Source organism: Emydura macquarii, unplaced genomic scaffold (genome assembly GCF_026122565.2).
Source record: "Emydura macquarii macquarii isolate MOO-44397 ecotype Brisbane River unplaced genomic scaffold, CSIRO-AGI_Emac_v2 contig_2680, whole genome shotgun sequence".
Lineage (NCBI taxonomy): Eukaryota > Metazoa > Chordata > Testudines > Chelidae > Emydura > Emydura macquarii.
Window position 1 is genome coordinate 3104145 of NW_027132817.1, and position 23412 is coordinate 3127556.

General features: G+C 40.5%; 1 long non-coding RNA gene across 1 annotated transcript; it reads left to right on the forward strand.

Annotated features, from left to right (window-relative positions):
- Positions 1-1192: 1192 nt before the first annotated feature.
- On the forward strand, positions 1193-23309 carry LOC137164585 (uncharacterized). Its single transcript, XR_010923132.1, has 4 exons — positions 1193-1268; positions 22105-22186; positions 22377-22461; positions 23195-23309. It is a non-coding gene; the product is annotated as an uncharacterized lncRNA (long non-coding RNA).
- Positions 23310-23412: the final 103 nt, after the last annotated feature.

Below are 23412 nucleotides of genomic sequence, written 5' to 3' on the forward strand. Positions count from 1 at the left end.
TCCATGCTCCTCCACAGATGTCCTATGTGCCCTTGGCCAAGTCACTTAAGGTATGTCTGGAGGGCAGTCACTGAGTGCAGCTCGAGCCAGCATACTTGAGCTAAGGTCCTTGAACAGTAAAAGCATGGAAGTATGAACTTAAGTGTGAACAAGCCCTGCAAGTAATTAGCCAGGGTTCCAGGTGGATTTGTACAGCCTGTGCTGAATCTCAAGCTGCTGCAGCTTCTTTGTTCCAGGTCCTGAGCTTAAAAATTATTAAAACTGGCCTTGACATGTTGGTTCAAATTGCAGTAACACCTCAAGTGCAGTCACACCTCATGACTGCAGTTGAGACACATCCTTCGTCTCTGGGTCTGACTACACTGAGTGAAAGACCTGCATCATGGCCATGTCTGGCCTGGGTCAACTGACTTGGGCTCATGAGTTCCATTACAGTGTAGATGTTCAGGCTTGGGCTGGAACCTAGGATCTGAGACACACCCCAGGGTCTCAGAGCCCGAGCCCAAATATATACACTGCAATTGTATAGCCTTGCAACCTGAGCCCTGCAAGCCGGAGTCATCTGATCTAGGCTCTGAAACTTGGTGCCACAGGATTTTTATCGCAGTGTAGACATTCTCTCTATGTCTTACTTCCCCTCTGTTAAATGGGGCTAATAATACATAGCAACATAGGACTGGAAGGGACCTTCTGGTTCATTGAATCAAGTCCCCTATCATCACAGGCAAATCCATCATATAATCCCATTCATAATCCTTTGCTAATTCGTGGGGTGGCATGAGAATAAATACATTAAAGATTATGAAGTGTTCAGTTACTTCAGTAATATGAGCCCCACAAGTACCTTAGTTAGATTATTCCTACATAGAACCAGTACACAATAAACAATATTGAAAATGTCTGACATAATCATACATTATTTCTTTCATATTGCTGTACCTGCACCCTTGCCCATCATCTTTTATCATTTGTATATAGTGTGACAGGGCCAGACCTGATGGCTACAGGAGAGTAGTAGAGGGGATCTATATTAGCCCCAGGATTAACAAATCCCTGTTCCCTGGGTGATCCAGCTGGGGCTACTCCAGGGCAATTAGGCCAATTAGGCCAGCTGAGGCCAATCAAGGAGTTTGCCCCAGCAGTTAAAAGCCTCCCTGTCAGGCAGCTGGGGGCAGCTGGAAGGGAGTTAAGAGGAGAAACAGAGCTGAGCTGAGCTACGCTACTATAGGACTTGGAGCAACCACTGCCACATACCACAACCCCAAAAGGTACTAGAGACAAAAGGGGGTACCTGTCTGGCCACGGCCAGGAATCCAAGACACAGGCCTGAGGGAGAATCCCTCCTCATCCAGTTCCAGGAAGCAGACTGCGAGCAGTGGTGCCAAGGACAGGTGACCCAGGGAAGGGAGTAAGTCACGGACTGGGCACTTTGGAGACTATTCCACACAGGGTCCCTGGGTTGGGGCCTGGGGCAGAGGGTGGGACTGGGCCCCCCCCCACTGCTCCCACCCAGGCATATCATAGTCATAGCTGAAGAGGGCACAGTGCCTATGAAAGGGCAGAACAAGCCACCCTTGCCACATTAGGCAATCCTAGAAAATTTTCAAAAAATGTGCCTATGTTGAAAATAGCACATGGACATCTGAAAAGGATCTGGACTGCTTCTGACACCTAACCGTCTTTTTTGCTAGATCTTACACAGATGCACCTCTTTACAAATCTGGCCATGTGTCTTCTTCTGAATGTATAAACACTAACTCTAAATGTCTGATCACCTTCTTATATGAACAGCTGCACAGCTGCAGTTGTAGATGTAAAAATATAGACAAAGAACTAGGTGTTGAATTAAAAAAAAATTGCAGCAATTTAGGAACTACTGTGCATACATAGAGCCAAATTCTGCTTTCATTCATAGGTTTGCAGATTCTCATTCATTTGAGTGGATCTTGCATACAACCCAAGATAGAAAAATGGTTCATAATAATTAATGCACATCAATGTTACTCAAGTATTCCTAATTAAATAGGCTGGTTGAAAATAGTTTAATTTACATTCTGATATTGTACAATAATTAAAATTGATTTGAAAAATTAAGACAGAGGTTTGCTATCCCAGCCCCATTGAAGTCAATGAGAGTTTTGCCATTGACTTTCATGGGGTCGTGATTTTACCCAGAGAAGAGGAGAAAACAAATAGTCATCTTTCAAAAGTTCTTTGTTTAAGGATCTTTTGGGACACCTTGTCTGTGATAACATTTAAACTCAGATTTACTGTACACATTTTAATAAAAAGATTTGTAGTCAGAAATAATGACTGCATATCCAATAACACTCAAACAGGCCCTGAGTTACAAATAAAAAAGCCTGCAAAACTGAAATATAATGATGTAGCACAGGGTACTGTACCTAGACAGCAGTTGCCATGAGGAAAATATGAACATTGATAGAAAAAAATCACTTAATATATTACTCAGTCTGCTATACTGTGGCATTACTCATACAAAGGAAGGATGAAATATTTGTGTGAGAAGTGGATCAAAAGAAAGCAGGACCATTAAAAATAATTTTTCATAGACACATGCATACAAACACTATAAGGCAGTAATTCTCAACCCATGGTGCGTTGGCAGCTTGTGGCCCATGTGACATCCTCAGGGCCATACAGGTAGTGTGTGTGTGTGTGTATATATGTGTGTGTGTGTGTGTATATATATATATATATATATGTATTGTGTGGATACAGCCTAACACATAGAAAGCTACATATGCAGCCCACAATGGTAAATAGGTTGAGAACCACAGCTAAAATGCTCTGATCCAAAGGCCACTGAAGCAACTGGAATCTTCACGTTGCCGTCCATGGCTTTGGATGAAAGCCACAGCCAACAGCTTAGAGCATAGAGTACACACAACATTAGGAATAGAACTCAGAACTTTTCACTCCAAACTTTTGGCTTAAAGTTAAACATATAAAGTGCTGCCCTCAATAGGAATGGATTTAAGTACATACATAACTGCTTTCCTGTATTGGAGCCTAAATCATTTAGGTGTTAACATCTGCCCTTTGACCATCTTCTTGTTCGGGAGTTGATGCAGCAGTGGAGAGAGGATTTTTTTAGAGTAGTTTTTTAACAGGGTTGCTGTCCCCTTAAATTAAAGAGGCCTCAACTCTCCTGTTCCAGGCCTGGTGTGCCCTAATCTGGTATAATGAGGAAGTTGGGGCTGCCCCGGAAGTTACAAATGAGAGTTCAGAATCCTCCTTGAAAGACAGGATACTGAGCTAGATAGATCATTGGTCTCTCCGAGAGCATAGAGAGACCATTTAGAACCCAGAGTTTGAATTCTGGAAGGCATTCAGAAGTAAAGAGAGTTCAGAGGAAGGGCAGAGGTGGGCTGAGAGCTGTGAAGTGGGGATGCCCATGAAGGAGGGACCAGTGAGTGTTCCCTGGTTGAGCAATGGCGCCAGATCAAGCTGGTGAAAGTGGAAGACAAAAAAGCAGTCAGAGGGTCACCTACAAACTTCCCCAGGCCAGAGAGCCATGGCCTGAGAGGGCTGAAGGCTGGCGAATAATGGAAGGCGAGCCTACTATGTCTCCAGGAAAAAAGCTGGAATTCTACCAGGGAAGGCAACCAGGCAGAAAAAATCTCAGTTACAGCAGCTAGGGCGTGGTCAGAATAACTGAAGCCATACCTGGGAGCTGGAGTGTGGTGAGAGTTGCCAAAATCATATCGGGGAGATGGGGCATCGTATTGTACTGTTTGGACTGTGCTGAGGGGATTCTGGTTTATGGTAGTGGGACTTTCTTTGGTAATAAATTAAGCCCACAAACAGGGCTATTTATGTATTCTGAAGGCTGTACTGATCTTCTCTGAGGAATTTAGGGCAATTTGCAGGGTTGCCCTGAGGCTATCAGGGGGTGCCAAAGAGGCAGCCATGTGTTTACAAGTTTCTGGCACCTGACAGTCTTCATAATAGAAACTCTTCCATCAAGTTTCTGCCAAGAAATACTCCCATACTAACAAATACCCTTTATACAAAGGCAAATCCTTGCCATTTTCATGTATGGCCGCTGATGAGGGGGAAGAGAGAGACTCTCTTATCTTTATATAATTATTCTGATTTTCTCTTATCCCACAAAATAATCTCCTTGGGCCTGATTTTCAAATCAACCTTAATTCCTGCATTGTAATTATTGGTCAGTGCCATTCATATCACCTTAATATCACCAGATTTGCAGGTGAATATGGTATTTAAATGTCTAAATGACACAAATGCTCCTCCACATATAATTACATTTCTGGGTTTCATCCAGGCTTTCATTTATTAGAATGAATTCAGAACCCTTATTCCACTTAGATAAGTTCCCTTTTCCATGGCTAACTTAAAGATCATTAGAGAGGCAATTCTCACTAAAAGCGCTTGTGTCCTTTTATTCAGCTCCTGCCAATTATCTTGTGAGTCTGAAGTTTCTTATTCTAATTTGGCTCGCCTTAACTTCTAAATGATAACTCTCTGCTTTATTTCCTTTAATCAGTTTTGCTGATGCAGTTGGGATAGTTAGGGGAAATGATGTATGACTGCTACATGGCTCTTCTTGCAGATCAGCCTAGTGCTTTGCTGCAACGTTCACCAGACCTCTAATGTCATTTCAAGACATTACATAAGAGTCCCACCCATGGCTATAGCATTTAGATGCTGAACTTTAAATTTTATCACTAGCTCCCAGGCACCTTCAAAGACAGGTTTGGTATATAAGTAAATATACAAAAAGACACAATTATAACAGCATTTTAAACATTTTTAGAATGTTTTTAACAAAATCCATAGGTAGTTAAACTGTCTGTAAAGATCCGAGGAAACACTTCTTGTTTCCTATATATTCAGATTCATGGGATAAAAGTATAAATTATCACAATAACACAATAGCTAAAGAGCCTTCAGCAAAATAGTCGTCCTTGATTTCAGCAACTCACACAAACACCTTATTCCTCCTCTGATCTTCTTCAGAGACAATCTCCAACCTAAGATGACACAGATATATGTGTGTCATCTGAGTTCTTCCGTTGTCTATATAGAACTGGAATTAAAACTATTTTTAATATCTCTTATTTCATTTCCAAATGCCTCTGCTTAAGCAGTAACAAATAAAAATCCAAATCCAGAACCTCGCTGTGATTGCTTTGCACTGCTTTGTGGCTTAAAACATCCACAGTGCTATTTTAGATGGGTAGTGGAAGATTTCCTTGCCGTGGAGGAATCCTGACACAATATAGGGCTGTTGTAGTGCTTTGTATGCTACCATCTCCTTTTCTCCAGCACAGAGAGTACAGGGGCCAAGAAAAAGGGGATGTGGCTTGGGACAGATCTACACTCTGGCAATCCCCAGCTGCTGGAACAGCCTTTTAGGGTGTGTGCAAAAGCTGTGCAAAAGTTAGAGCAAACCAAAACTAACTTATTTTGGACACCATACCATTCCCTGGCTAATATCAATATTGGGGGAGTGCAAAAGTGGTATAAATCCAATTTGGGGAGTCCCAAAGGAATCAGTTCTCTCTAAGAAACTGTTCAACCTGTGCAACCACTAGATGAACTGGTCAGATGCCATGGACTCAAATGCCAGCAACATGCAGACAACATACAGCTCTATTTATCCTTCACCACATGGAACTACCATCAAGATGGCCTGGTACTTGGATGAAATCAGCTCATGATAAAGAGCAGCTGGTTGAGCAAGACAGAAGTGATGCTGTGTAGCCCAGAGGGCTAGCTTATCCTTTATTATAGTCAGCTGTAACGCAAGGAACCTTCAAGCCTGTATCCTGTAAAATATTAGCTTAAGCAAGTTAGCATAAGCTAGTATAAGTATAGTCAAGTATAGTAGGCCTGTAACCTTTGGCATATATAAATGGTCTGACGGTTACCCTGAGATTTTAGGGAACTCGGACAAGCTATCAATCATGGGCATTGAGGAACCTGGAGTTTTGGACTCATTGGCACGCCAGCGGCAGGACTAGTCCTTTGTCTCTTACAACCAGATCCTCAAGGAAGGGTGTGAGTATGCAAATCTAAGAGCTTATGCAAAGAATGGTACCACGGAGTTCTCCAGTTTTGTGTTATTCCTATCTTTTCATGTGGCTTGGAGCTTCTCTGGCTATATTCATTATTCTAATAAAGATCTCTAAGGCTTTACTTCCTCCTCAGTGTGAGTGTCCTTGTCATACACTCTGAGGCTCCCGACACGATATTGAACTAATTGAATTTAATTCTGTGTAGCCTGATTCTAGGACAAGAAGCTTATCACAGTCAGATCAATTGGCAAACAATATAAATATCATTTATCTTTTAAAAAGGTCAGGCAACACATGGTGGGCAGAATTTTGAAAAGTTTGCAGCCACAGTGCAGTCTCCTTTGTTGAAGGTACACACCCACATTTGGTCAATTCAGTCCTTAGCTTAGCAGTGCTTCTGGATTCCTCGCTGATGCCTAACTCTCATATATAGCAGCTTCCATGAGTAACACCTTTCATCATCTCCGGTTGACTAGGAGACTCCATCCCATCCTGGCAGATGATGACTTGGCCTCAGTTATTCATGCTTTCATCACCTCTCTGCTGGACTACAGTAATATGATATCTGGGCATGAAACCTTCAGTGCTTAGGAAACTCCAGCTAGTAGAGAAGCTGCAGCGCGTCTCATCAGCAACAGTGACTATTCCGAGCACATCAAACCTTTCCTCCACATCTGATACTGGCTTTCTGTACAATACTGAATCAAGATCAAGATCTCTGTCCTTGACTTCAAGGCATTCAGTGGGCTGGGTCCAAGGCATCTAAAAGAATGACTAAAGCTTTGGACTGATGACTGTCAGGACCAGGATGTGGGCAGCACGTGTGCACCCATCAGTTACCATGTTGTGGTCAGTAGACGAGAAGCAACATTGGGGCAGAACCAGGTCAAGATACCAGGTAGTCAGGGTCAGGTACTAGGTTATAGGTAGCAGGCAAGGAGCAGAGTCAGGGATGAACCAGGGTCAGAAGCCAGAGTCTAGTGTCTACAGCAAGGGCAAGTTTGGAGCGGAAGCAAGCGGGGGGGTCTATGTCATTGCTCAGACAGCTCTCCATGCTGGCCTCCTGGATTATATCATATCCTGAGCCAATCAGTGGGCTTCAAGGGCCACCATTCAGGCCCTGCTGGGTTGTATGTCTGGCAGTGTCAAGTTTCATATAGTCCTCCAGCAGATGTTCTCACCCTAAGTTTTTGATGGTGATGTGGATGTGTTGCCAGCCCACAGCTCTCCTGTTCTAAGGTTCTAGCCCTCCAGGCTCTTACAATGAGTGTTGTTGATAGCTTTGCTCCTCTGGCAAAATGGAACCTTCTATGATAAGGATAAAATTTTTCTGTGCATGAGACAAAACTTTCTCAGGGGCTGACCTGAGACTCTGGAATGAACTCCCTCAGGAACTAAGGATCATTACAAACATCACAACGTTCCATTGCAAGTGCAAGATACATTTCTTTCACCTTGTCTTCTCTAATATAAACATAGCTCTCTTTCTTTCTGTGTTTAAATGTCAAAATTACTCCACTGCACATACCTCTTTCTGTAGGGAGAGAATAAGAGAACAAACACATGACAGATGTTAGTCATATTGCTTAATGTGCCACTCAAGGCCCCTGAGTTACTACACTGGTGAGTGAGGTATGAGAACCTATATCAAATCAAATAGACTATTGGCAGTCTACTTGACTAATGATTTCTTTATTGTTCCTAGCTCCAATATGGTCAAATCAGGAAAGTATTGCCTATGGATATAGTTAAATTAATACAGACACTGGAAATCACTCAAAGAGCTGTAGTTTCCCCTTCTATGTTTGAACAGGGGAAAAAGTGATAGTATCTCACAACATGGTATGACTGGCAAGTATGTTTCCCATAACACCCATAAACATGACTGTACTTGGTTTTATTCCGCATTTCCAATATGACATGAGTTTGAAAGTTCTTCATTTTAGCCATATTCTCAATTACACATACATGATTACAAACCAAGTATGTTAAAAGAAAGGACAAGTTGAATTGTTGAAGAATTTACAGTTGTCACAAGTACCTTCACTTGTTCTTATTGAAAGATCTATCCCTAAAGCAAAACTAGAGAGATTGCTTGGGATCCAGGCACTTGACAACCATCATGGAGTATGTTATGAAAGCATTCAGTAAAACTTGTTCTTTATAATCTCTCCTATTTTCATAGTTAGATGTGCAAAAAGTGCTCACAGTAAATATTAAAAAGCTTGTCATATGGTTCAAGAACCGTTAAACTTTGTCTAAATATTAACTCTACTAAAGTCAGTGTCTGAATGGAATAAACCTATTTCCTGTATTATTGGAGTTGTCCAGGCTGAGTGATGAGTAACTTATCTAGATGAATACTAATTTTGTTAGACTATAGGCCTGGAGAGTCACATCATTTTTTTAAAAAGGGATCTTATTTGAAAATCACCCTGATAAAGAGCATCAGAACTTTGTGAAGAGTGATCTGGAAGGGCTCTTCCAATCAGTGTGTAACATATGCTAAAGAGTCTGTCGGTCATTCTTGTTACTTTACACCAACATTGTGGTTTGATCCTGCCAGTCCATGAGTGCAATTAGGAGCGTAACACTGTTGTACTCCAGCACAAGCATGAGCTGAGGCTAGATATAGGAGCAAGTAAGATTAAATGCTAGACATTGCCCTCTATTCTGAAGGTTAGGTGGTAATTCCCCTACCTCTCATTGCATACTTCCTTACTCTCAAGAGCCCAGGCTATATAGGGTGCATGCTAGAGAATGGGGGTGACCGAGGAGAAATGGGCTCATCATGCATGCAAGCTGCTTGCCTGTGCATTCCTCTTTTAGGCTTTACTCCTATTAGTAGGCAGAGATAATTTGGGAGCAATGAAACAGCACTCGTATGAATACAGGATCAGATAACATTTCCTGTCCTCACTTTTCACAGAACTCACATCTGTGCTGAGACAGCACCAAATCAATGCACCAGCATGGTTCCCAGATTATCTGTCTCATCAATGTCCTGGCACTGAAATCAGTACCTTAGTAAATTTGTTTGCATGGTATGTTAAACAGAGGCCCTTACCATTTTTGAGCATTAAAGATCCCTGGAAAATATTTTCAAGAAAGGTGGTGTTAGACTTATTTTGTGGTAGGATTCCTACCTGGGTAATTACATTCAGTCTGCCAAGGAATCCTTCTCTAGTTTCAAGTGGAGAAGTTTATTATTATTTTCTGCCCTAAACCATTTGTTCAATTGCTAGTGAAAATGGATGCCATGTTTCACCCCAGCAGGAAATGGATTTAGTTGATAGATACAGACTGAAAAGCTCTCTGAAATCCTTCAGGATGAACATAGCTATTTAAATATGAAGTTATCATTTTTGATTTCTTGTTTATCTCAAGTTTGACAAAAAATGAAGCAGATTTGTTGGAAATATAATTTCTTACTCTTTAAATCTACTGTAGAAAGTCCCAAATTCAGCTAGGTTTCAATATGCAGATAGCCCCATTAATTTCAAAGTTACTAATGTAACTTGTAGTCTGTCCAAGTGTATCCTGGGAAGTTATTTTATCTCCTTCCTCTGAAGCATTGGTTTTCAAACTGTGGTATGTTTACCTTTAGGGTTACGTGAGCTCTCATCAGGGGATATGTGAGAAAAATCCTATAATGACGGACAACACATTTTATTTAGCAAGACTTGGCAATCTAATCATAGATCTATAATGCCCCTATCTCAGATGGGGGTATGTGATAGACTACATTATTTGGAAGGAGTATGCAGCCTAAAAAGTTTGAAAACCACTGCTCTGAAGTATGGACAAGGCTGCAGGTGGGAGGGTGGGCCAGGGCTCTGAGATGGTACCATGCATTCTGTCTCTCTCAGGTGCTTGGCTGGTTAGTTCTTGCTCAGATGCTGGGGGTCTAACAGATCACTGTATGTGGGGTTGGGAAAGAATTTTCTGGCACGTCAGATTGGCAGTGACTCTGGGAGTCTTTCACCTTCCTCTGCAGTGCGTGGATGTGGGTCTCTTCCCAGGATTATCTGGGTGTTTCTTACTCAGGGCTAGTCTACACTAGAAGCACTCGCCTTTGTAGCTCTGCTAGTGCAGATGCTCTATGTTGATCAGAGAAAGCTCTCCCGCTGGCATAACTCCACCTCCATGAGTGGCAGTACCTATGCTAGTGGGAGAAGCTCTCCACTAACATAGCGTTGTGCATACCAGTGCTTAAGTTGGTGTAACTTATGTTGCTCAGAGGGTGGCTTATTCGTACCCCTGAGTGACATAATTTATACTGACATAAGGGCTAGTGTGTACAAGCCCTTAATCATTTCCCTTCCATCATGGGGGAGGGGGCGGCCTTGAGAACTGGTGCACTTTGGTCCTTCCTGTTCTCTGGCTATGGCACATAATAATGTAGTCTTCTGTGGGCTGTAATACTGTGGTCTCATTTCTGTTGTTGGGTTCAGTGTGCAGGTGCTGGGTGGTGTTGGTGCCTGTGGTATACAGAAGGTCAGAGTAGATATCTAGTGGTCACTTCTGGCCTTAAGTTCTGTGACTGTAAGTGCTTAAGTGCTTTCCAGAATTGGGACCACAGTGGCATTTGGACAATCATGTTTCATGTATAAGGAGTGGTATATTTAAATATTTACTTTATATAAAACAAATACAACTAGCTGTAGTCATGTGATTGTTAAATAGTAGATTGACTAAAAGGAGCTGGCCAGAATCTTCTCCCAAAACTTGATCCAAAAGGCCAACAAATATCTGGAGTTCAAAAAGTTTCTGATTTTTCTCCCATTACTTTTTCTTTTTGTCTTGCCTCTGGTCTTCCTGTGTATAGTCAGGATTGCAGAAGCAGAAATGCCACAGTGCTGAAAGAATGGCCAATTTGAAGGAAAGATTTCAGATCCAGTTTGTCAGATGCAAGAGGTTCAGGTAGTTTGGATCCAGTGTTGGGTGCTGTAATTTATGGATCTGATCATCTTGAATTCTTAAGATGCATATTTGACATCTAAACTATAAATAAGGTCTCATTCCTGAAAATGTATCTGCAAAGATGCAAGGATTTGCTCACCAAGTCTAGCTGAAGACCCAACACATAATTCTAAACCTTCAGCTGCGACGGCACTGATACATAAACACACTTCTCTAAATATTCAAATGGCTTCGTCTGGAACAGACTGTACCTTTACACTTCACATGATTCCGTTAACATATTTTATTGATTACTACATTTTAACATGAATTGTATGTATTGGGAAATATTTTTGAACGGGAACAGTTACCAGAATTGAGAAATAATTAACCTTAGCCTTGGAATTCGAATTTCTGTGCTGGGATCAGCCTATTCTTAGCATACCTTGTTTGAAAAGCTCTGTGGTGCATTATGCTTCATTATATACATTATAATATATCAGCTTATCATTTTAAATATTGCTGTAGGTGAATTCACTACGTCTTTGTAAGCTATCACAGCTTTAAATTAGGCCTTAAAGACCTAATAGTGCTTATTACTTTAAATAAAGCTGATAGGATCAGGCTATTTCCAGTGTAATTTTATTTTAAGTGTATTTAGGCAGTTATCCACAGTTGACAAGGACAAATGAGCTCTGCTCATGGCACTCTTTCATCTGCATTGATCCATGCTAAAAAGACTAATATAACTTCTATTGGAAAATGTTGTGGATCTGAAAAACAATGAGCAAATTTAAGAAAAGTAGGTTAGCTGGGAATTGTAGTCGTTATTGTTTAAACATTTTTTTTAAAAACAGCAAGAAACAAACAAATACTAAAATGACTAATGACATCTCTGGTAGAATTACTATAATTTTCTCCTCTAAGAGAGATTTTGTATCACAGGGTTTTGAAATGCCAGTAGCCAGTTTGGATGGAGAGATAACAAGCAACAGCCCAAATTAATTTTACTTTCTTAGGTCTAGCAGGAAAAGGGAGAAACATTAGGAATAATTGATAGTGACGGGATGAGAGAGAGATAAAGAGATGGACTGGGACATATTTAATGCCTCTTTGTGGTATTACATCTGTCACACTTTTTGTGCTACATTAAAGTTTCATTATTTTCATATTTCTTGTTTTTATATTTTCCCATCCCCTTCTTTCTGCTAAATTTACCAAGTAATACAATGTAGATAATGGAGAGCTATTGCTGAAAATGTCATTGAATCTGTTACTGGAACTGAATAAAGAGTCTCAGCCATGCATTCCCTTTCATAATACATTTTCAATTAGTGGCTTAGGAATTGTATACAATGTAGACTCACTTTCCATTTTTAAAATCATCATGTAGAGAGCAATGCATCCCAAGAAGAAATAGTGAACCTTTTGTTATACACCGATTAATAACTTAGATCCATTTCATTTCATGAAAGAAAATGATTGCAGAAGTCAGTTTATTGAAGAGATCTAGTCTTCTAAGGGCTAGTGGTCTTCAGGCTGTTAAAAACAATAGATTAATTTTGTTCTTCTGAGACAAAAGCTTGTGGTAGGCATCTCCCTAGACATACACTATAGGATTCAATTTTTGTACTCCTGCTCCAGCCTTCTGGTCTCCAACTCATCCATTTTTATTTATTTGTATTTTGGTGGTCTCTTGGGTCCCAATCATTGATTGGAAACCTGGTATACTAGACTCTGTACAAACATATCACAAAAAGAGTCTCTCTCCCCCAAAGAACTTATGATTTCCATTTTTTTTTACTGCAGCCTAGCAGTACATCTTCCATAATTTTGAGGTAGTAACTCTTGGATCATTGGGTCAGCTATGTAAATGTTATGCTCTGTTCATGCACTTCTGGCTCCTTCTGCTTTCAGGTGGAATCAATTGAAAGATGTTCAAAGAAGTCCATCCCTGCTTTGTATCAGGCATTGCAGCCCCTAATTACTATATGGAGTGAAAAGACATGGGGACATTGGAGCTGTTGGGCCTTCTTCCCTTTCCTCTACCTTGTGAGTGGAAGAGAAATAGCCCTACTCACAGGTACACCACAAGCAAGTTTCTCATACTTCCAACAATCTATACTGCTTTTCCCCTGTTGCCACCACTTTTGTAACTGGTAAAGACTAGCAAATGGTGAGCTTCCAGAGCCAGCAGGGTGAGAAAACAAACATCAGGATATTTCTGGTTCAGTTTCATGCAGTTTTACTTCTTGAATGAACTGCAGCCTACAACTGGTGAGACTGAGCTTCATAGCTGTATGTTAATTTTTTTTTTAAAGAGCAAGGGTGTACTAGGCTCTTCACTGGCAGATCTGATCACCTTCTGATGAAAAGGCAAAGTGACAATTTCCCTCAAATTAAATGTTAGACCCTTGCTCAAGAAGCCCTCCCTTGATCTTGACAGTCTAGCCAAGTATTAGTCTCCAAGTTAATTCAGAAAGGCAACTAAAAAAATCAGGACCACGAATCTTTGGTGCTCTCTGGAATCCTCTTTTTTTACTGTTTGGATTTTGGCCTGGTGGTAGCACAGAGACTGCAATTTTTTCATGATTATATTAGTTCTTGTGTGCCATGTGTCTAGGCTGATTCTTTTAGTCCTGACAGCAGCCTTCAATGCTGTTGGCCATTGGAGATTGGTGACCCATCTCTAGACTGCAAGTTGGGATTGTGCTTTCATCACTCTGTTGCTTCCTGTTGGAGAAGTCCCAGAAGATGGTTTTAGGCATTTGCTCGTCCATTCAAAGATCTCTCTATTGAAGAGTATAACAATGTTTCAGTCTGCCACTTTCCTGTTTAATGTGTAATTACTTACGAAGCCAGTAAGGGAAAAACTTTGGGCTGCAATGCCATCATTTTGTTGGTTACACTTAGCTCTTAGTATAGTCTCTCTGTGTTCCACTGCTTGTCTGGACTTGTACTGTGAATGAGAGTAAGTTAGAATATAAGAACTGCCATATTAGGTCAGACCAATGGTCTATATAGCTCAGAATCCTGTCTCCCAACAGTTGCCAGTATCAGAGCTTCAGTGGGAGTGTACAGAACAGGATTGATTGAAGCTATGTCCAGATGAGCCTTTGATGATGCTGGAGAGTAGGGGGAAGCATATAGAAATGGCTTTGCCCATGGCATTGAGGGATATTCACACTCTAAGGGTATGTTTACACTTTGAGCAGGAGATGAAAGTTCCAGCTTGAGGAGACATACCTGCACTAGCTTTGAGCAAGCTAGCTTGCTAAAAATAGAGTGTAGCCAAGATGGCATGAGTGGCAGGAGCGGCTATCTTCCCTGGCTACATATATAATGTCTTGGAGGGGGTCATATATTATCGCTCACTGCTCACACTGCCATAGCTATTCTCTATTTTTAGAGTGCTAGCTTCATCAGAGCTAGCACAGATATATCTTCTTGAGCTGGAATGTACACCTCTAGCTTGAAGGACAGAAACACTCTTACACAGATGAGATTAGGGATTTTTCCACCCATTAATCATAAATAAGGAGTACTAATCAATCCCCAACTTTGATTATTTTTAGTCTAATCTATTTTATATAGGTTTTTATACCACCTTCATTACCATAGTCTCTGAGTGCCTTCAGTGCTGATGTTCATCTTAAGCAACATTTTCCTTCAGTTTTTAACCAGTAGATTGGAAAAATTTCTTCTTGGATGCTTATGTTGCCACAGTTATCATTGTCTTTGCAATCATTTAAGTACAGCAAATTGTTCTACATGGGGCAATTCAAAGCAGCAGCTGCTACAGAAAGTGACTGTTCACTTCCTGTGCTAGCTTTGTTGTGCATATTAATGCAATTTTTAGAAATAATAGGTAAGTATACTAGAATTCATCTCTACTGTTTTACATAGATTCACAGATTTTTAAGGCCAGAAGATACCATTGTGATTTTCTAGCCTGATCTTCTGCATAACACAGACAATTGAATTTCCCTGAATTAATTCCTGTTTGAACTATAACCATCTTTTAGAAAGATATCCAATTTTAATTTTAAAATTGCTAGTGATGGTGAATCCATCACAAAACTTAGTGAATTGGTTCAATGGTTAATTACCCTCATTGTTAAAATTTGAACCTTATTTCCATACTGAATTTGTCTAGCTTCAACTTCCAGCCATTGGATCTTGTTATATCCTTGTCTGCTAGATTGAAGGGCCCTCTATTATTAAATTTCTGTTTCCTGGATAGGTACTTATAGACTAATCAAGTCAGTCTTTCCTTTGACAAGCTAAAGAGATTGACCACCTTGTGTCTCCCATTGTAAGGTATGTTTTTTTAAATCCCTAAATCATTCTTGTGGGCCTTCTCTGAACTCTTCAATTTATCAACATCCTTCCAGAATGGAACACAATATTTCAGAAGCAGCTGCACCAATGCCAAACAGAGAGATAATATAAACTTGCTACTGGATATGTACCTGTTTATACATCCAAGGATTGCATTAGCCTTTTTAGTGTTGCACTAACATGTTTAACTGATTGTCCACCATGACCCTCAAGTCTTTTTCCATTACTGCTTCTCAGTTCTTGATACCTTATACAACAACTCTTTCCTTGTGTAGACTCATGGCAATTGAGACCTTCTGATAATATTCCCTAAAATTGAACCCTGGAGGTTGTAGGCAGGGTGTTATCAGTGAAGGATCATTTGTGCTGGATCTCATTTCTGTTGGTTTGACAGGACCTATGTTTGTGGACCTTCAGGGCACAATGTAAGACTCACTTCTTCACTAAGGCTTTTGCCTAAGGGGTGATTGAAAAGGATTTATTGAGGCTGTGGTATGGAGAAAATGTTCTGGCTAACATTTCTTGGTGCTTCAAGTTTCATTATGAGTGTTGTAGATGTGCCCAGGGATTTAATGATGGGCACTCTTTCATAAAACATAAAATAAATAAAATTTAGGTTTTATTTGAGGCAGCAGCAGTTGGTGAGATTTGTGGATCCTTGTTGCTGTTCATAATTTTCTCTTCTTAGATTGTACAATTTTATAAATAATGGTAGGCAAAGTGCACTCTGGGACTTTCAGTGCATTGTAGAAATGTCCACAAAGGACGTTACTGCACAGCAAGCTACTGTGGTGTAGATTCACACCCTGGCTTTCCATGCAGTAATATCCCTTGTAGACAAGCTCTTAGATTTTAAAATATTTGGCTAATAGTCTTTGTCTTCCTGTATTTGTGTGCTGTGTCTATCACAACAGGATGCCAATCTTGGCTAGGGCCTCTAGGCACTACAGTAATACTGTTTATAATAAGAATTAATTATTGTATGCTTTCAGATAGGAAAGCAACTACATGACTTGTAAAATTTACAACTTTATATGTGAATTATTGTTTCAACACCATTTGAAGTTGAGCTGGAAAATATGTTAAATACCTGTTAGAACAATTAATGAAACATAGTACCCCACCAACAACTCCATCAAAAATAACCCAGTCTTGCAGCAACCTGTCCTGATGAGGAAATGTTATCAATGTAGGTGTTTTACAAGCTTTGAACCCTTCTCAAAATGTACAGCCAATGCAAGTATGCTGAACATCATCAAAACAAATGATCCTCTCATATTTATAAATGGATTTTAACTAGGAACTGTGTGTGTGATGAATGCAGGGCTTCCTTCTAAAAACCCTCTCCAGCTAAAGAGAAAGGGAGCAAGAGATGTTGCTACAATGAAAACCTCAATACTTAATACCTTATATTTCAAATGCTTTACCTATTTCCTTCTTTTACTGTATCTTTAAGAAAAGGTTAAAAGGGTTTTTAATGGTATTTGCCATGGTACTGTGCAGCCTGAAGTCTCTGTATATCAAACACCAAATCTTGTTTAACACTGTTTAACTGGACAGTGACAGGGTCAAGTTAACATTTATGACTCAATGGGCCCATAATTTCCATCTAAATTAATATAACAGGCTCCAATGGGAGCCCCAATGACTGAACATTAACACTTAACTGGGAAGCGAAAGACTGAATATGTGAATGCAGAAGGTTTACAACAGGAGACAAAAAGACATGTTGCTGCCTAGAACAGAGTAGGCTCACACACACAGAGATTGGGAGCCAAGATGGATCTTGGAGGAGCATGGCATCTTGGAGTAGGGCTCCTTTCAATATAGACTGTGATCTGAGCTTGGTTTACCATGCTACCCTAAGGACTTTCTCGTAAGAACGGCCATACTGGGTCAGACCAATGATCCATCTAGCCCAGTATCCTGTCTTCCAACAGTGGCTAATACCTGGTGCTTCAGAGGGAATGAACAGGACAGATAATCATTAAGTGATCCATCCCTGACACCCATTCTCAGCATCTGGCAAACAGAGGGTAGGGACATTTCAGAGCATGGTTTTTCATCTCTGCTCATTCTGGCTTTAGCCATGAACGGACCTATCCTCCATGAACTTATCTAGTTCTTTTTGAACCCTGTTACAGTCTTGGCCTTCAACATCCTCTGCTGAAGAGTTCCACAGGTTGACTGTGGGTTGCATGAAGAAATACTTTCTTTTGTTTGTTTTAAACCAGTTGCCATATTAATTTCATTTGGTGTCTGCCTAGTTCTTGTGTTATGAGAAGGAGTAAATAACACTTCCTTATTGACTTTCTCCATACCGGTCATGATTTTATAGACCTCTATCATATCTCCCCATCAGTCGTCTCTTTTCCAAGCTGAAAAGTCCCAGTCTTATTAATCTCTCCTTACATGGAAGTTGTTCCATATCCCTAATAATTTTTGTTGCACTTTTTGATATCTTTTCCAAGTCCAATATAGCTTTTTTGAGATGGGGTGACCAGATCTGCATACAGTATTCAAGATGTGGGTTTACCATGGATTTATATAGAAACAATATGCTATTTTCAGTCTTATTATCTATCCCTTTCCTAATGATTCCCAACATTGTTAGCTTTTTTGATGTGCTGCTGCACATTGGATGTTTTCAGAGAACTATCCACAGTGACTCCAAGATCTTTCTTGAGTTGTAACAACTAATTTAGACCCCATCATTCTATATGTATATTTGGAATTATGTTTCCCAATGTGCATTACTTTGCATTTATCAACGTTGAATTTCATCTGGCATTTTGTTGCCCAGTCACCCAATTTTGTGAGATCCCTTGGTAACACTCCTCAGACTGCTTTGGATTTAATTATCTTGAATAGTTTTGTATCATCTGCAAATTTTGCTACCTCACTGTTTACCTCTTTTCTGAAATCATTGATGAATTTGTTGAACAGCACTGGTCCCAGTAGAGATCCCTGGGGGACACCACTATTTACCTCTCTTCATTCTGAAAACTGACCATTTATTCCTGCCTTTTGTTTCCTATCTTTTAACAAGTTACTGATCCAGGAGGGGCCTTCCCTCTTATTTTATGACTGCTTGCTTTGCTTAAGAGCTTTTGATGAGGGACCTTGTCAAAGGCTTTCTGAAAATCAAAGTACATCATATCCACTGGATCACTCTTGTCCACATGCTTGTTGACCCCCTCAAAGAATTCTAGTAGATTGGTAAGGCATAATTTCCCTTTACAAAAACCATGTTGACTCTTCTCCAAGAAATCATTTTCATCTATTTGTTTGATAATTCTGTTCTTTACTATAGTTTCAACCAATTTGCCTGCTACTGAAGTTAGGCTTAATTGTCAGGATCTCCTCTGTAGCCTTTTTTAAAAATTGGTGTCACGTTAGCTATCCTCTAATCATCTGGTACAGAAGCTGATTTAAATGATAGGTTACATACCACAGTTAGTAGTTCTGCAATTTCACATTTGAGTTCCTTCAGAACTCTTAGATGAATATCATCTGGTCCTGGTGACTTTACTGTTTAATTTAACAGTTTGTTTCAAAACCTCCTCTAATGATGCTTCAGTCTGGGACAGTTCCTCAGATTTGTCACCATAAAAGAATGGCTCAAGTTTGGAAATCTTCTTCACATCCTCAACTGTAAAAACCGATGGAAAAAATTCATTTAGTTTCTCCACAGTGGCCTTATCTTCCTTGAGTGCTCCTTTAGTATCTTGATCATCCAGTGGTCCCACTGGTTGCTTAGCAGGTTTCCTGCCTCTGATGTACTTAAAAATAATATGCAGTTACTTTTTGAGTCTTTGGCTAACTGTTCTTTAAATTCTCTTTTGGCCTTCCTAATTATATTTTTACACTTCACTTGCTAGAGTTTATGCTCCTTTCTAATTTCTTCAATAGGATTTATCTTCCACTTTTTAAAGGATGCCTTTTTGCCACTAACTGCTTCATTTACTTTATTTCTCATGCTGTGTTCCATTGACTAATCAATGCCTTGTTTTGAAAAGGCTGTCTGATATCACTGAAAATATTTCTTGCTCCCTAAGAAGGTCAAGTATCTCTCAGGAGTCTTACTTCAGTTGGACTTGCTGCATACAACCATGGCAGTAGTAGGAGTGCTGGACCTCAAAGGCTCAGTCTCAGAGTTGTGGGGTTATGACCCTTCTTGGAGAAAGAGTGGGCCTTTGGGGGCTGATGCACTAACAGGGTTACTCCCAGGTAGGGTTGCCACCTATGAGGTACAAAACCCCAAAACATCTGAACCATTTCATGCAAAGTAAGAAACAATAAATGAGATGAGGCAGCATCTGTTGTCCCTGGGCATTATGCTACATCTGGAAGCTGCCACCTCCCCACTTTATCCTTCTCTTCTCTGCCAGGCTGTGACCTCAGACATTGCCAGAAGGAGCTGCTCATTCCCAGTCCCATGTGGAGGTCACTCAGGAAGAAGCTGCATGGCACCTGCAAGACTGTCAAGCCAGAAAGGGGAGAGAAATTTGGGATGGAAAAGGCCCACCAGTAACATGTCTCCCCCCCCCCCCCTTCCACTCTGCAGCAACTTCCCCTCTCCTGCCCCCGTCAGACACCAACGATGCTCCTGCCTGGCAGCCTCCCTGCCCCCTTTTCTCTGATGGTTCTGCTCACCTCGCTCTGGCAGCGGACCACTGAGCCTGGCCACTGTGGCTGCTACTGCTGCCAGCCTGTTGCTTCTCAAAGTACCTCGGCCGAGAAGGGGCACAGAGGAGCCTGGTTGCAGCTGTGGCAGCTCAGCCCTCTCCTATCCATCCGTCTTGCTAGAGGCCAGGCAGGTTCGCAGTTGGGGCAGAAGAGCATGGAGAGCCTCATACAGCAGCAGAGGTGGGAGAACAGTGTGGGGGGACCCAAGCAGACACACCCAGCACAGATGGTAAGATGATCATGGGGGGGCTGGGGCTAGGGAGAATGAACCTGAGGGGTTCCCACCTGGGTGAGTAGGAGCCACAAGCTGATTATGCAATGGACAAAATTCCTGAGACAGCTGCCTCAAAAAAGGATGATCCTGAGAACATTTTGGAGATGGTTTAAAGGCCAGAGCCTAGCACATGCCCTATAACTCTGTGACACTGTCCATCCTGTTAGAGCCCTAATTAAGGAACAGTCATGCTGTACTCAGTAATTAGAGATACTAATACAGGGTTCTAGTTTCTCTCTCTTGAGACTGTCTAGGACAATTGGGTTGTTTTAGTGGACTATAATCTAGCCAGTTAAAGAACAATGAAAAATGGATGTGATCATAATGATGTTAACTCCTCCAGTGCTTTGGGCTGGGTTCACAGTAAAGATTTTGTAAGGATGGAGAAGGGTCTGTGGACTGTGCTCTTTGCATCCTGTTCTACTTCCAGCTTTAATAAACTAGGCTCTGGATATGCAAAATGAGTCAAGAGGAAGGGGTTAAATTATGCACCAGATTAGAAGGAGAAATACAGGGTTTTAAAAGCCTTTGTTTCTCGACCTTCTTTAAATCAAAGGATATTTCATTTTAAAGTAAAACAGCATTCTAACCAATGAGCCAAATGCAATAAAATATCCAGCTTTGCCTGTGCTGATTGGCATTTTGGGCCTTTCTTTGTTGTTCAAGCCTTCCAATTCCCTTCCCCTTCATAGTATTGCAGTCTTCACTCAGCTGAAACTAGGAAAAGGATGACTGAGAAAACAACATTAAGGAGAGAACATCTAGAGAGATATTCATCTGAATGATGCTTTTTGCTTCCTCTGCCCCTAAAATAAAAAGTAAAAAGCCTCTTTTCTTTTGGTAATTGTGAAGCACATTTCCTCCCATGAAGGACTGTTGACAGTTTGCCATTTATCTCACTATTTAACCAGAAGATGCTCTGGAACATGCAAATAGATACACAAATGCCTTTAAGAGGGAGAGAGAGCATAGAAAACACCCAGATTTCTCAATTCTGCTTCCTTTTTTTTAAAGGAGGGATTTACTGCTTTTCCTAAAAGTCGCTTTTGTTTTTCATTTATGACATTGGTTACTGATAGCTTTTACATTTCAGATTTCTTTTCTTGACTCCGTTAACCATGTTAATCCATGACTCCTGTCAATCTGGTATGAATCATTGTACAAAATTCGTCTTTGTCACTCCCTCAGTGCCACCCTCCAAGTAAAGCATTGGTGATAAGCTATGGTCATGGGGCCCCACCCTGCAGTCCTTACTCACATGAGTGATCCAGCTGAAGTCATGTTGAAAAGGTTGCAGGACCGAGTCCATTGTTAAAATGTCCTACCTTGGGTGACGAATCCACTGAAACTGCTATGGGGTGTGTGTGTGGAGGTGGAGGGGTGTGTGTGTGATCCCTTCAGCAGGATAGGGGGACTTTTAATGCTCCAGATTGTACACCATTTGAAATAAAAGCTGTGTTGTAATATGAAAACATTAATTTTTTGTTTTTACCAATCTTATAATAATACGATAGGTGTGTTCAATTGTTATTCCTAGATACCTGTGCCTGAGAATACCAGCATACTTGCTGAGATGTTGTACTGGAACAGTTTAATTTGGAAATTTCAATTTCCAGATGGTGTGTTTCTGAGAATAAAGGAAAGAAATTAGATGTGATGTTTGTGATTTAGTGAAGGCCTGAGTATGAAAAACACCTCTGGTCAGTGGGGATGCCTGTGTTGAGCATCTCTGATTTATAACTTCAGGAATCCATATTTTGTCTTTACATGTGGTTTCTCTGATTTTACTCTTTTGTTGTGTGTGTACTGTTACTGTTGATTTGTTTTTAGGTGACAGAACTTGAGGCTTACAGATGCAGAGAAATAAATAAATTGGAAACACATTTTAATAGAGTGGACAGTGGAGAAAAAGGTATGTTTCCTTAAACTCACATAAATAAGTAATGTATAAATATTTTACTCGTCCCTACTTAATTTCTCATAAAAAGTAACCTGACAGCTTTCTGTCTCTATGTTTCACCCATAGTCAGGCTCAGGATTAAAATCCAGAAGTCTTTCAATACCTGTGATTCTCAAAGTGATTATAATTCCATTTCTCACAGTAATCATATTTTAGCCACTCCAGCCTATTTATAACGAGTATGGATGGAAATAAAATGGATCGGAAGAAGAGACATTCATTAGCAAGTAAGTATATGGGAAGTGGAAAAGTCTGTCTGACTCACAAAGCAGAAATGGCATTTAGTATCCAAGTCCCCTCCTAGATAAAATTAGCAAAGGCTGCAGTGAAGTTAAAGCCTGCTGGTTGCAAAATTGGAAATTGGTTTCCTGGGGCTCTCTGTAAACTCTTCATTACTTTACTCAATCATGGTTCATTAGCAAGTTAACAGACAGAAGACCAGTTCACGTTGGGATACGTTCAGAGCCAGCCCTTTCATCTCTTTGAACATCGCTTAAAACTTGAATGTCACAGGAGATTAGATATGGTGTCAAACTGCATCTTCTTGTCTGGATGCAGCATGGACAGCTCACAGATCATAGTCATTTAACCTCTTGAAATTGTCAGGTGCTTTTTATCATGCATTTTAGGGGGGTGACACAGGGGTTTTAATTCAAAGTGACTCTGATGGAACAAACAAAAGATCTCAAAAGGCATAGGAGAAAGAAACGAGTTAAAGAAGCCGGGTTACTAGATTAATCTATAATGGATTTAATGTCTCTCATTAATTTAAACCTAATTCACTGGAAGAAAATATCCATAGGTGACATTAAGACGGTTAACCGTTAAGCTAAAAATAGTTGTTGGATCTGTCGGAAGTGTTCACATTTCAGCTAGAATATAATTTGAAATTACAGCCAAATACCAGTTATCCAGATCCCAGTTTGACTATGAGTATCTCCTTTTCTTATGACCTTCCAGGGTGTCCTGGCTTGCTGATTCCTGATTTTACTGCAAGCCATTTGCTGTCATCCAAGCAGTTCAAGTAACTGAGATTTTATTGTATACAGAAATACTGAAGAAATAAGATGCTTGTGCCAGTAGATATTCAGACATGTCCTTCATTTTACAATGTTCATGCCTTCTGAAAGGAAATGATAAATTGGATATTAATAGAAACAAATTGCTTGACACTAGAT